Genomic DNA, 13,215 nt, shown 5'->3' with positions numbered 1-13,215 from the left:
TGAGGCCTGTCAATTTCCTTCTCCCTTTACACAAAAACTCAAAGTATTGGGTGACGTTATGAATAGCGTTTAGAGGTGATACATAGCTTGAATCATAGCAGGCAGAGAAAATCTACTGATTTTACCTTCTGTTTTTGTTTGAAAAGTTGACAGAGAATCTAACCTTTCTCAATGCACCTCAACCCCAGAGTCTAGAAAGGCACCCTCTTTTGTGCCACTCTCCTGATGAGCACAGGGATGTAACAGGTCTTTATGAAAAGGGGCATGTAAGAGAAGTGAAAAAAAAAAACACATTTTGAAAGGTGCTTTTAGAAATACTTATGCTAATTTTATAGGTTATTTAGGACAGTAATTATAGAAATAATTTTCACAAATTAAAATTCAAATAAAGTAAAAATTACATAAAGTACATTCTCAGCATAGCAAAACGAGTGAGTCCAAAGCCTGTGGGCGGTGTGATGTGTCTCCTGTAATTGTGGGACAGGTTTTGATTTATGCACTTAAAATGTGATCATCGTGCCAAAGAGGGAAACTGGTAATTGCATTTTTCAGTCTTTGGAATCAAGTGTGCAAGGTGTAAAAGTGCCTTTCTTTCATTGCATTTCAATAACCTACTCTATTATTGACAACAGGCACCTCAACCATGGCTTGTTTCTTTTTTCCACGGCATAGGTCTGAGAGAAAGGTGAAGGTGTGCATGGCAAAGGTGCCTTACCAAAGGGTCCCCACAGGAAAGGAGAAGGCCAAGTGTTTCCACTTTTAGGTTTCATTACAAAGAATACTGGAGAGAAGGGATTAAAAGCACAGCAACTCCCTGAGCATATTACCTAATCTTTGTACGGTGATTCACAGTGCACAGAACTGATTAGGCATCCCGCGTTTCACTCCGTTCTTGAGAACAGGACGACGGTGAAGTCAGGATGCAAACCCGAGTCTTCCAGTGTTTCCTTCCTCCGCAATTTAGTGCCCGATGTCGTCTTTATTTCACCACCTGTCAGCGCCCATCTCAGAGGCGCTTTGTCTTCACTCACAGCAAACCCATTCTTTTAAAAAGCAAAACAGAATGCAATCCAATGACAGAATTCCATTTTAAAAATTGAATGTACGTCGCCTGTGCTGCCAAATACTCAACCTCTTCTGTTTTCCCCCTGAAGCCATGATGTGCGCACTGTGCAGAGAAGCGAGAGACTGGAGCTCAGAAAGGAGGCGCTTTGGACAAAACCCCTGAAAACGTGGCTCGGAGCAGGCAGAAGCCCCCGCGGAGCTGCCAGGACCCTGCAGAGCCGGCCACTGGAACAGTTCTCCCCCCGACGCCGATTGCCATCAAGGTTGGTGGATAATGCTTATCAGAAAGAATGTTCCCCACTCTGATCATAATGGATGCAGTGTGCTGTGTCAAATCACGTCCTCTTTCCTGATTGCGGATAAGAAGAACGTGACTCAATCAGAGCATCTGAGCAGCTCAGAGCTAAGCAGCCTCAGCAGGCGCAGCATCCCTGGCCCGGCCTCCTGCACAGCCCGGCAGAAACGCCACCACCAGTCCAGAGGCCAGTCCCGGCTCTCACCCACAGCAGAAAGAGCTGCAGACTGGTCTGGGAAGAAATTAACAACAACTCCGTGGCAAACACCCAGCCTGTCGGAGCAAGCTCATCAAATCCCTGGTTTCTAAAGACACTGGACCCTTCCTGTATGGAGACTAGTCATGTCAAATAGACCCTTCCTGTATGGAGACTAGTCATGTCGACCTGTAGTTTCTAACAAGGCACCCTCTTCCTGAGCCCCTGCTCATCCTAACACATCCCATCCACCTTTCCACTGTTGCTCACAAACATTAGTCCTCTATCCATCTTCATTTTCTTAAAACCACGTGTTAGCCAGCTTCTTACACACACTCAATGTCTCCCCACTTCCCACATACATAGAATGAGACTCGGAGAGGAGAGGTGACTCGAGAAGTCACACGCTCAGAACCTCAGACCAGCCCAGAAACCCACCTGCAATCCCCATGCCAGACTCTCACAGCGCCCAGCCCCACTGCTGGGGTCATAGAGTGGCTTCAAGGTGAGGTGAACACTGGGAACAGGTCCCTCGCCCTAAAAGCCCTTTCCTGAGAAACTTGAGTGCCCTCCGTGTTTTGTAAAATATTCACCGAGCTCCCATACATTCTGGGCGTCGTGGCAAGTGCTGTAGATAACAGCAGATTTTTCAAAGGAGGAACAAAATCTCCTCCTTTATACAACTTTCATGCGAGAGAACAGAAAGAAGCATAAAAAATAAACAAATAGCTAAAGTGTGTGAGGTAGAAGAGAAGCGGCATGAATGAGCCGGAGAGTTTGAAGAGAGAGATGGGGTGTGAGGGACCCCCCAGACAGGCTAGGCAGGTGAGCAGGGACCTGTGGAGACACCTGGAGAGGACCTGGGCAGGAGAGAAGAGGCTGGAGAGGGCTCCACAGGAGGGCAGGTGCAGCCAGCAAGGAAGCTCAGGGGCTGGGCAGGAGTATCCCAGGGCAAGACTGTGGGCACTGGAGACCACAGGCCTCGGGCAGAGGGAGGGGCAGCCCTGACTACCTTACAGTAGGACCTGTCTGGTGTTAGGTGGGGAAAAGGGGTAGAGTCTGCAAGGGCTGCAGAAGGAATTTTGGGAGGCTCTGGCTGTGGTCCAGGTGAGAGGTGGCAGTGGCTGGAGAGGGTGGTAGAAGCCGTCCAAATGTAAGTACATCTGGAGGTAGGTGCTGCAGGACATCTGGGGCTGGACGTGGGGTGTGAGGAGGTAAGTCAGGAAGGGCTCTAGGATTATTGACCCCAGCAACAACAGAGAGGTGTGAGGAGGTAAGTCAGGAAGGGCTCTAGGATTATTGACCCCAGCAACAACAGAGAGGATGGAGCTGCCATTGACGAGAACAGGGAAGGCCATGGAGTGCCCCTTACTCTGCAGGCCCCACATGGCCTTCGTCTCCCCTGCAGCAAGTCCATGCGTGGTTATAGCGCTTCTACCAAATGAAGTCACTCTCTGCCAATTCAATGTACAAAACGGTGACACCCTTTGAAAAGTCTTCGTTGCTGATCCATTGCAAACACAGAAAAAGTACCTTTTGGCTGAAAAATAACCCACAGTTATTTAACATTTATGTGGTGAATTTTTCAAGTGGAATTCACCATGCAATATGAAAACAAGATTTGCATGTTGTGTTAGTCCGTTCTTTTGTTGCTGTAAATAAATGCCTAGGGCTGGGTAATTTATAAGAAAAAGTTTAATTGGCTGATTCTTCAGGCTGTACAGGAAACATGGTGTCAGCATTTACTCCTGGTGAGGCCTCAGACAACTTCCAATCATGGTGGAAGACAAACGCGGAGCAGGTGTGTCACCTGGCAAGAGTGGGAGCGAGAGAGAGAAGAGGGAGCTGCCTGACGCTTTTAAACAACCAGATCTCTTGTAAACTAACTGAACGAGAACTCACTCATCATCAAGGAGACGGCACTAAACCATTCACGAGAAATCCGCTTCCATGAGCCAACCGCCTCCCACCAGGCCCCACTTTTTTTTTTTTTGAGACAGAGTCTCGCTCTGTAGCGCAGCCTAGAGTGCAGTGGCGCGATCTCGGCTCACTGCAACCTCCGCCTCCCGGGTTCAAGCAATTCTCCTGCCTCAGCCTCCTGAGTAGCTGGGATTACAGGCATCTGCCACCACGCCCAGCTAATTTTTGTATTTTTAGTAGAGACGGGGTTTTGCCATTTTGGTCAGGCTGGTCTCGAACCCCTGACCTCGTGATCCACCCACCTCAGCCTCCCAAAGTGCTGGGATTACAGGTATGAGCCATCGCGCCCGGCCCAAGCCCCACTTTCAACACTGGAGTTCACATTTCAACATGAGCTTCAGAGAGGACAAACATCCAAACCATACCACATATGGAAAAAAAAGTTTGTCAATCATACAATCTCCTCACAATATAATTAAGAAATAAAAATTATCAATTTCTACTAATTGTCATAAATTCTACTTCTAATGTGTATAAACATGATAAGGGTTAAAGGCCAGCAGCCAAGATAGAGATGTAATTTCCACGAAAGCAAAATGCAGAGTCCTTCGGTAGCTGCAGGAGGGCAATTCAGACCTAGCCCTCACCTTAAACATCCATGCACCACTCCCCGCTGCACTCCGGATCCCTGGCCCTGCCTCGGTCAGTTCCACTCTTCTCACCTGGACCGCCGCGATAATCTAAAAGGCAATCTGCCCAGGTTCGCTCTCCTTCCCGCTTTAATCAAGACCATACGATCCCGCCAAATGTGACTTTCCAAAATGCAAATGAGGTCATGCCTCTTCCCGACTCTTTAGCACTCCAGTCAGTTTTTGTTGCTAGCAAAATAAAGTCCAATCCCCTTAGGTGGAATATGAGTCCCTTGCTGTCTAGTTCCTGCTTTTCTTTCGCTTCCCTTGACCTCATTTTCTCTTGCAAACTCTACAGCACAGCTTCAACAAACTGTATGATGCTTCCTAAATGCAACTGATCAGCTCATTCGTGCCTCTGTGCCCTTCAACATAATTCAGCCGCGTTTGGCATTTGCTTCCTCTGTTCTAGGTTGAGCCCTTCCTCCTCCTTCAAGACCCATCTCGTAAGATATGGCTCCCATGAAGCCTTTTAGGATTTAGCCCCCGTGGAGTTAGCCGCTCCCTCACCAGCACTGTGGTGGCACTTCACAGGCCTCGGTCACATGTAACATGCATGGTAATTATCTGTGTCTTTGACTCATCTTGGAAGCTCCACTTCTGCCAGGCTCCAGGCAAACACACCTGACTGCCATTCAAGTAACATTTGCTTAAAGATAAATGGATGAAATGAAGTCGAACCCTGGGATACCCATACAGTGAAACGTCCACGTTTCCTGAGCCCTAAGCTGGGACGCTTATTCTGAAATTTGACAGTAAGACAATAGGTTGACATAAAAGCTATACTTGAAACAACTAAGAAACATGAGTGATGGGGTTGCTTCAGCACAGCTTTTACCTCTTAGCTCCTTCAACATAATTCAGCTACGCCTGGGGAGGTGGGTTTGTCAATGAAGGAGCCTGCATTATTATCATTGATTACATTAACAAGTATCTTTTGGTTATACATGCAAGTTTCAGGAGAAAAATATCTACAGACACCTGAACCTCTTTTCCAAAATGCAAAAGTGCTTATAGTTGTAATAATTTTAAACATTTCAAAGAATCATTTATTAACTCGTTAACTCGGTCATGTATTCATTCTGGCCTTCAAAAAGCTTGTCTTGTGTGCCACCTGTCAAGCTAAGCTTCACGTACCCAAGAGAAATGAGAGCTGCCCCCATGCCAGTTATGCCTGGCACGTTAGGTGCCAGCACAGGAGACAGGTCACCATCCATGCCATTGGTGGGCAGGGACCCTTGCCCTCACTGTGGATAAGATCCTGTCTAACCAACTGGGCTACTTTTAATCAAATGAAGTTACAGCACACTTTAAACACAGCTTAACTAAAATTCAAATATCTGTTTGCAAAATTACAATGAAGTTTGTTCAGCTTTGATCATGTGTTTAGTACTTGTCTCTGTCCATTCCTGCCCGTATAACAAAATATCTAAGACGGGGTGACTTATAAAGAACAGAAATGTATTTCTCATAGTTCTGCAGGCTGGAAGTCCAAGATGAAGACACCGGTAGGTTCTGTGTCCAGCGAGGGCCGAGTCTCTGCGTCCAAGACCGCACCTTGTTGCTGCATACTCCAGAGGGCAGGATCACCATGTCCTCATGTGGCAGGAGCAAAAGAAGAGCAAAAAGAAGCTAGGCCGAGGCGGGCAGATCACCTGAGGTCGGGAGTTCAAGACCAGCCTGACCAACATGGAGAAACCCCTTCTCTACTAAAAATACAAAATTATCCAGGCGTGATGGCGCAAGGCTGTATTCCCAGCTACTTGGGAGGCTGAGGCAGGAGAATTGCTTGAACCCGGGAGGCGGAGGTTGCGGTGAGCCGAGATCGTGCCATTGCACTCCAGCCTGGGTAAGAAGAGTGAAACTCTGTCTCAAAAAATAAAAAGCCAAACTGGTTTTCTCCAGCCCTTTCATAAGAACACTGATCCTCTCCAAAAGGCCACATCTTTTTTTTTTTTTTTTTTGAGTCAGTCTCATTCTGTCGCCAGGCTAGAGTGCAGTGGCATGATCTCAGCTCACTGCAACCCCTACCTTCCAGTTTCAAGCTATTCTCCTGCCTCAGCCTCCTGAGTAGCTGGGATTACAGGCATGTGCCACCACACCTGGCTAATTTTGTATTTTTAGTAGAGACAGCGTTTCATCATGTTGGCCAGGCTAGTCTCAAACTCCTGACCCCGTGATCTGCCCACCTCAGCCTCCGAAAGTGCTGGGGTCACAGGCATGAGCCACCGCACCCGGCCAGCCACGTCTCTTACTACTGCTGCATAAGGGATTAAGTTTCACAAAGAATTTTAGAGGAGACTCGAGCACTGCAACCATAGCAGCCTACGTTTTAACACCCTGCCGTGTTTAATCCTCACTATGTTCCTGCAATGTAAAGGCTACAAATTGTCTACATTTTACCTTCTTTTATTTTTATTCACCATGATTTTCTTTGCTTCTTTTTTCTCCTTAGCAGGAATTTTTTTAGTTATATCACAAATATAATTGGTATCGTATCAGAACCGTACGTAATCTTACCTTTCTTACCCCATTTGCTTTAAACAACTCTCTCTACATGTTGTATACACACACACACACTCCTTTTGGCTGAACCATTTGAAAAGGAGTTTCATGTATCATGACTCTTACTCCTAAATACTTCAGTATGTATCTTCTTCGAACAAGGACACGCTCCTGTATAACCAAATGCCCTTATTATACTCAGAAAACATAACATTGACATGGAGATATTATTTAATATTCAGTCCATGTCCTAATTTTCCCAAGTCCCCTGTACTGCGTTTATTATCATACCTCTTTAGCATCCTTTAAGCTAAGATAATTCCGCTACCTTTCTTTGCCTTCCTTTATTCTAACACTTCGGAAGCCTGGGCCAGTTGTTTTGCAGGATTTCTCATTGTTGGACTTCGATTGCTTTCTCACTATTCAATTCAGGCTAACTATTGTTGGCAAGAACACTATACAAGCAATATCATGTCTTTTTCCACACATCCCTTTAGGAAGTACGTAGAAGACTGTCCCATTACTCGCAATGCAAGTTTTATCACTCAGTTAAGGCGATAACCACCAGATATCTCTAAGTTAAAGGTATTATTTTCTCCTTGTAAATTATAAGTGACCTGAGGGGAAATACACTAAGATCACGTCAATATCCTGTTTCCCAACCGTCTTTCACCCAAGGATGATTCTGATCTGAACAAATTGGTATATTGTTCATTGCAAAACTAATAAGTATAGGTAACTAAAATACCTTAGGCAACGAGAATAGTAGTAGTATACAGTGTTTCAGTAGTGATTCCCATTTATTGAGAGTCCACCCCGTGCCACTGTAGGTTGGGTGGCATACATGTATTCTCTCTGAATCTTGCACAATCCTTTGACTTCTGCACTCTTATTAGGCCCACATTACAGCTGCAGAGGCTGAAGCTAAATGAATCTATATGGCTTGCTCTAGGCCACTGCTTAGTCCCTCTGTGTTGCTATGAAGGAATACCTGAGCCTGGGTAATTTATAAAGAAAGGAGGTTTATTTAGCCCGTGAATCTGCAGGCTGTACAAGAAGCCTGATGCTGGCATCTGCTTGGCTTCTGGTGAGGGCTTTCATGCTGTGTCAAAACATGGTGGAGAAGGTCAAATGGGTGGTGGGAAGGTGCCAAGAAGGACTAAATCTGAGGGGTGTCTGGGCTTTATCACAACCCACTCTCGGGAACTAATCCATCCCCCCAAGAACCAATCCAGTCTTGAGAGAGCAAGAACTCACTCTCTGCTAATAGAACAATGGCATGAAGCTCTTCACAACGGCTCCACCCCCATGACCCAAACACCTCCCACCAGGACCATCTCCCAACGCTGCCACACTGGGGTCCCATTTCAGCATGAGATTTGGTGGGGATAAAAATATCTTATCCAAACCACGGCAGTCACTTAGCTAATGCCAAGGTTAAACCTGTATTTGAGTTCAGTTCCAGCGGCTCCATGTGGATGTTACTCACAAATCACTTAACTTTTCTGAGTTTCTGGGTTCCGGGTCCAGCTCCATAATAGGACTGAGTGTTATCCATGGCTCTGCCGTTCTGACTAAAATGACACACTCCTGTAGACCTGGAGGGAAGGAATAGAAAGAATGATGGCCTGAGACCTCATCAGGAAGAATCCCTCCAGTATCTCTCAGTGCTATGCAGAGCTGTGAACAACGTCCAGAAAGTGCTCCAGATTGCTACAGTACAGAAGATCAATTAACAGAGCAGGCAGAGCTGTGAACAGATTCCAGGGAAGACAATTAAAGAATGAAAGCATCGCATGGAGGTCACTCTCCCTGCTGTCACCACCTCTGCTCTGTGTCCACCTCCCCCTCAGAGGCTATTCATCCCTCAACCGAAAAAGCAAAATAACAGAAACTCTAAGCATTTCCAGGCCTTTTATATGGGTCTGAAAGATTCATATAGGGGGCCACTTAATCACCATTGAAATCCACCCCAGCTTCCATTCTTGGAAAAGCAGACTTCCCTCTCTAGGATATGCAACAAGGGGGAAACATGCTGGACAAGGCAGAGAAATTTTAAAAAATTAAAAAAAATTTAAAAAACAAGCAGAGGGCTCTGAACACACCCTGTCCCTGCAGTGAAGTGGGCCTGCTGCATGGACCTGGAGGGCACTTCAAAGTCTCCAATCTGTGGTCTCGGTAAACTCAAAAAACGTGGCACCCACAGACCTTGGAACCATGATCTGGAATCAAGAGAGAATGTGTAAAACATATAAAACAATAGTCTCTAATTAAAGACTGCAGAAAGGAGAAGACTGAAATCTTCAGAAAACTAAATCAATGAATTAGAACAACGAAGAAAAAAACTAAGATCTGAATTATGAGGTGAAATCCAAAAGAAAGCAAACCTCAGAGCTCCAATTTAGGAATTCCAGAAGTAAAAAGAACATACAAAATTCAAAGGCTTGGCCAGGCACAGCTCATGCCTGTAATCCCAGCACTTTGGGAGGCCGAGGTGGTCAGATCACTTGAGGCCAGGAGTTCAAGACCAGCCTGGCCAACATGGTGAAACCCTGTCTCTACAAAAAATACAAAAATTAGCTGGGTGTGATGGTGTACACCTGTAGTCCCAGCTACTCGGGAGGCTGTAGCAAGAGAATCGCTTGAACCTGGGAGGCAGAGGCTGCAGTGAGCCAAGATCACACCACTGTACTCCAGCCTGGGCGACAGAATGAGACTCTGACTCAAAAAAAAAAAAAAAAAAAAAAAAAAAAATCGAAGGTTAAACATATTCTGGAACTAAAGAGAAATCCAAAGCTTAAGATCAAGAAAAGTAGTTAAATTTTATGAAAAACTATTACAAATCATATATGCAATACATACACACAAATATATGTAATTCAGGATTTTTAAAAATTATACCACCATTACCAAGAAAATAACATATTACCTACAAATGAAAAAAATAAAATAGATTGGTATTAAATACAGCGTAGTACTTGAAAAAATTCTTTAAACTTTCAAAGAATGTTACCTAAAAAAAGGTTATAGTCAAACTTAAGGCTGACAAAAAGACCCTACTAGAAAAGAAAAAAAAGTTGTAGGAGTTGAATACCTTTCTTGAAAAAATATTTGCAAATAATCAACACAGAATAGAATTTAACACTGCAAGAATGGAATGAAGAAGATATAAAATAAATGAGAGTAAACAATATAACAAGTAAATCACAAAAATTTGGCCTAATTTTTAAAGGCTAAGAAAACTAATACAATCATTAATTAATAATATACTGATCAATAACAATATTAATACTCAGGATGTGAAATAATTGCATTTCTGACTGAGCATTTACTAGAAAGAAAAGTGTGGTAAATGTCTCATTTTACTTGAGGAATGGGCAGAAAGACATTCTGAATGTAGATGCACACTTAGAAAATGAAAGATAATCTCTCTAAAATAATAAATAGAATAAAATTATAATATGATAGAAGGTACAATTCACAAGGGAGATATGTGTTATCATATAAGTTACAGTGTCTACCTCAATGCCACAAAACTGAAAAGAACTTTTGGATAAGCAAAAAGAAAAAAAAAGAAAATTAGCAAAAAAAAAAAAAAGAGAGAAAAATCTAAATAACTCTTAAGTTAAAGAAATAAAGCAAATTATGAAGCCCCACAGAGCCAGTCCTTCAAGATGGCTCCTGAGTGGCTCACTGGGCCTGAACTCAAAGGATAGTCCAGGGCCACCTGCTGACAAGGTCACACAGGAGGTCACATAGGAGGTCACACAGGAGGTCACACCAGAGGTCACACAGGAGGTCACACCAGTCCTCTGCACAGCTGCCTCTACTTAGGGGCTTCCATACCTGTCTCTTCCTGTTCGTGAGGCCTGAACAATCCAGTGTACTGTGACCTGTATTGACCAATCAGAACTCAGCAAGTTTGCACCCCTCATTTGCATAAGGAGGGGAAATCGGGGCAGAAACTTTCTCTATAAAAGAGAAACCCTCCTTGTTCTCTGTGACACACCTGTGTTTTGTGCCAAAGGCTGTGTCTCCCCAGTTTGCAAACTGTTTACTGGAATAAAGCCTCTTTTGATTTTCTTAAAATCTTTTTCAGTGGACTTATTGGCAAAACTACCACTACACACTACTTAGAAATTAACAATGAGGAAACTACACGTAGAATTTATGGCATGCAACAAAATCTGTAGTCATAAGAAATGTATAGCGTCAAATACTTATTATTCAAAATTAAAGATGCAATTCAAAACAATAATAATATAATATTTTCATCCTAACATGAGCCAAAATTATTTTGATATAATTAAGTCGGGAAGAGTGTAAGAAAAACAGTATATCAGACTAGTGGAAACAGCTATCACAAAAACTGTTAAAGATGAGCTGTTCTGAAAGCTGAATTTCTCCATGACCTCGTCAGCAGATAGGAGTGTGTGGCAGAAGGAAACTTCTTCCAATAAATTTCCCATGTGTGCTTAAAAGCTCTTTTTGGCATACAACTCTTAGATTAAGTGAAAGAAAAATCTTAATGATGAACTATTAAGATTAGAACCAACAAGTTCCCAATTACTTTTCAGAAGAGAGTGAAAAACCTGTTGAGTAAGGCCTTCCAAAACAGAAATATGTCAATAAGTATCCAAAGTCTTTAAGTTGTAAGTTTCTTTTTGAACCAGCAATTCCACATTTAAGAATTTACCCTAAAAACTTATCATGAAAGTATAAAAAGATTTATCTCCAACTTTTTTTTAATCACAGCATTGTTTATAGTAGACAAATATTGGAAATAGACTAAATAAAAGCCGTAGGAGGATAGGTATTGAAAAATAAAAGAAAAATCCCAAGGACCCCAACTCAGTGAACAGATCCCCTCCTTTCCAAGAGGACTCCAGAGTAACCTTGGAAACAGAGTTTCTGGCCACGAGGGTATAGGAGGTCAGGCAGGCATGGTTCTACTCTCTCACTTGCTAATCGTGATTAGGCTTATGCCCTAAGGGTAAACAGAAACCAGCCCTTTCAAAAGAATCCACCACTGACATCAACCAACTACCAGATGCTGCCTCTCCCTTTTGCAATTTCAGTACCACAATTGAGCAGCTTTCCTTCCTGATAACAGACCACTGGCCAGGGGGCCAGGGAGTGGTTCTGGCCAGTCTAGAAGGATGCAGAATAAGGGTCTTCATGTCTTCTGCTGCACCTTTTGAAAGCAGAAAACTCTACCCTCAAATCATGCTATCAGCACCATTTTTCTTTAACATGGGTCAAGGAGGCATGAAGCTCAATTGCACGTGCCTGCATTTTTCATTTCATAAATATTCATGACTCCTCCTATAGCTTATTGAATATTTATATTCAGCAACCTCACTCACCAAAAATTCCTGTTCCCTTTGCCCCTGCCTCCTAGTGTCTGTTTCCAGCTTCTGTCTGGAGGCTACACTTCCCAGCCAGTCAGAATGGCTGGTCTGCAGGCTGCAGCCCTTTAGGAGAAATGAAGCTCTCCTTTCCAAATTTATAAACCTCAGTGTTCTTCAGTGACAGGGCAATCTGGTACCTCAATGTGAAGGCACACTATTTCATCACAGAAAAAAAAATACAGTAGAAAAATAGAGACTAGTCTTTATGTTGAATGTATAAAACTGTTTATATGTAGACAAGTAAGAAAGGTAGGTTACAAACAGTAGGTATGGGATGAATCACTTCAGTCATAAACAAACAAATGCACACAAACACATATGCCCATAGAATAATAACCATGAATTTATTTCCTCAAACACCTATCTCTATGGAAGGAGTGTTTTAGTTTTATTGTGGGGCTCCTTGTTTCTTCTCATTTTCTATAGTTCATATTAGTAATCTGCAGTCCTACTGATAAATATTATTAAATACAAATAGATCAACCCAAGTGAATTTGATAACTAGTAACGAGTCGAGTCAGGCTTTATTGTTCATTCTTTCCTGCCTCACTTTACGTGAGCCCCTTAGGAAATGCCAATGAGAGAAAACACAAGTGGCATAGAATGCGCATGCTGAAATGACTCTTTTTGTGAATAAGTGAATCCCAGAGAAGGCAAGTAACTTGACCAGGCTCACTCAGAGTGTTAGAACAGAACCCGGGCAGAGTCTCCACTTCCTGATTTAACTCAATACTTGGAAAAGGCCCTACCACAGAGGACAGGTGTTTTCTTCTTCATAATTACAAAGTAGGAGAGAAGAACTTGGAAACACTAGTCTTACCAAACTGATAACCTTTCTGATATCACTGATGGTCCACTCGCCCATCAGTGATATATAAAATAATGGGAGGACTGTTCTTTAATTATCTTTAACACCGATATGAATTCTAAACACAGAGATACAGTAGAATCTCGAGGCAGCATCTTTTGTTGTTTCTGATAAGCAGGAGTGCTTTGAGGGTTGTCAAAATGTGGAACTGCAACTCACAGAGGAGGAGGCTGCCAAAGCAATGAGTTTCAGCTTTGCTGTGAAGTCTGACTTGGTTGAGGAGGGCAATTTGCCCTCCAGGATGGGGTGCAGTGTTTAAAATACTT

This window comes from Gorilla gorilla, chromosome 12 (assembly GCF_029281585.2).
Source record: "Gorilla gorilla gorilla isolate KB3781 chromosome 12, NHGRI_mGorGor1-v2.1_pri, whole genome shotgun sequence".
NCBI lineage: Eukaryota > Metazoa > Chordata > Mammalia > Primates > Hominidae > Gorilla > Gorilla gorilla.
Note: the sequence above shows the minus strand (reverse complement) of the source record.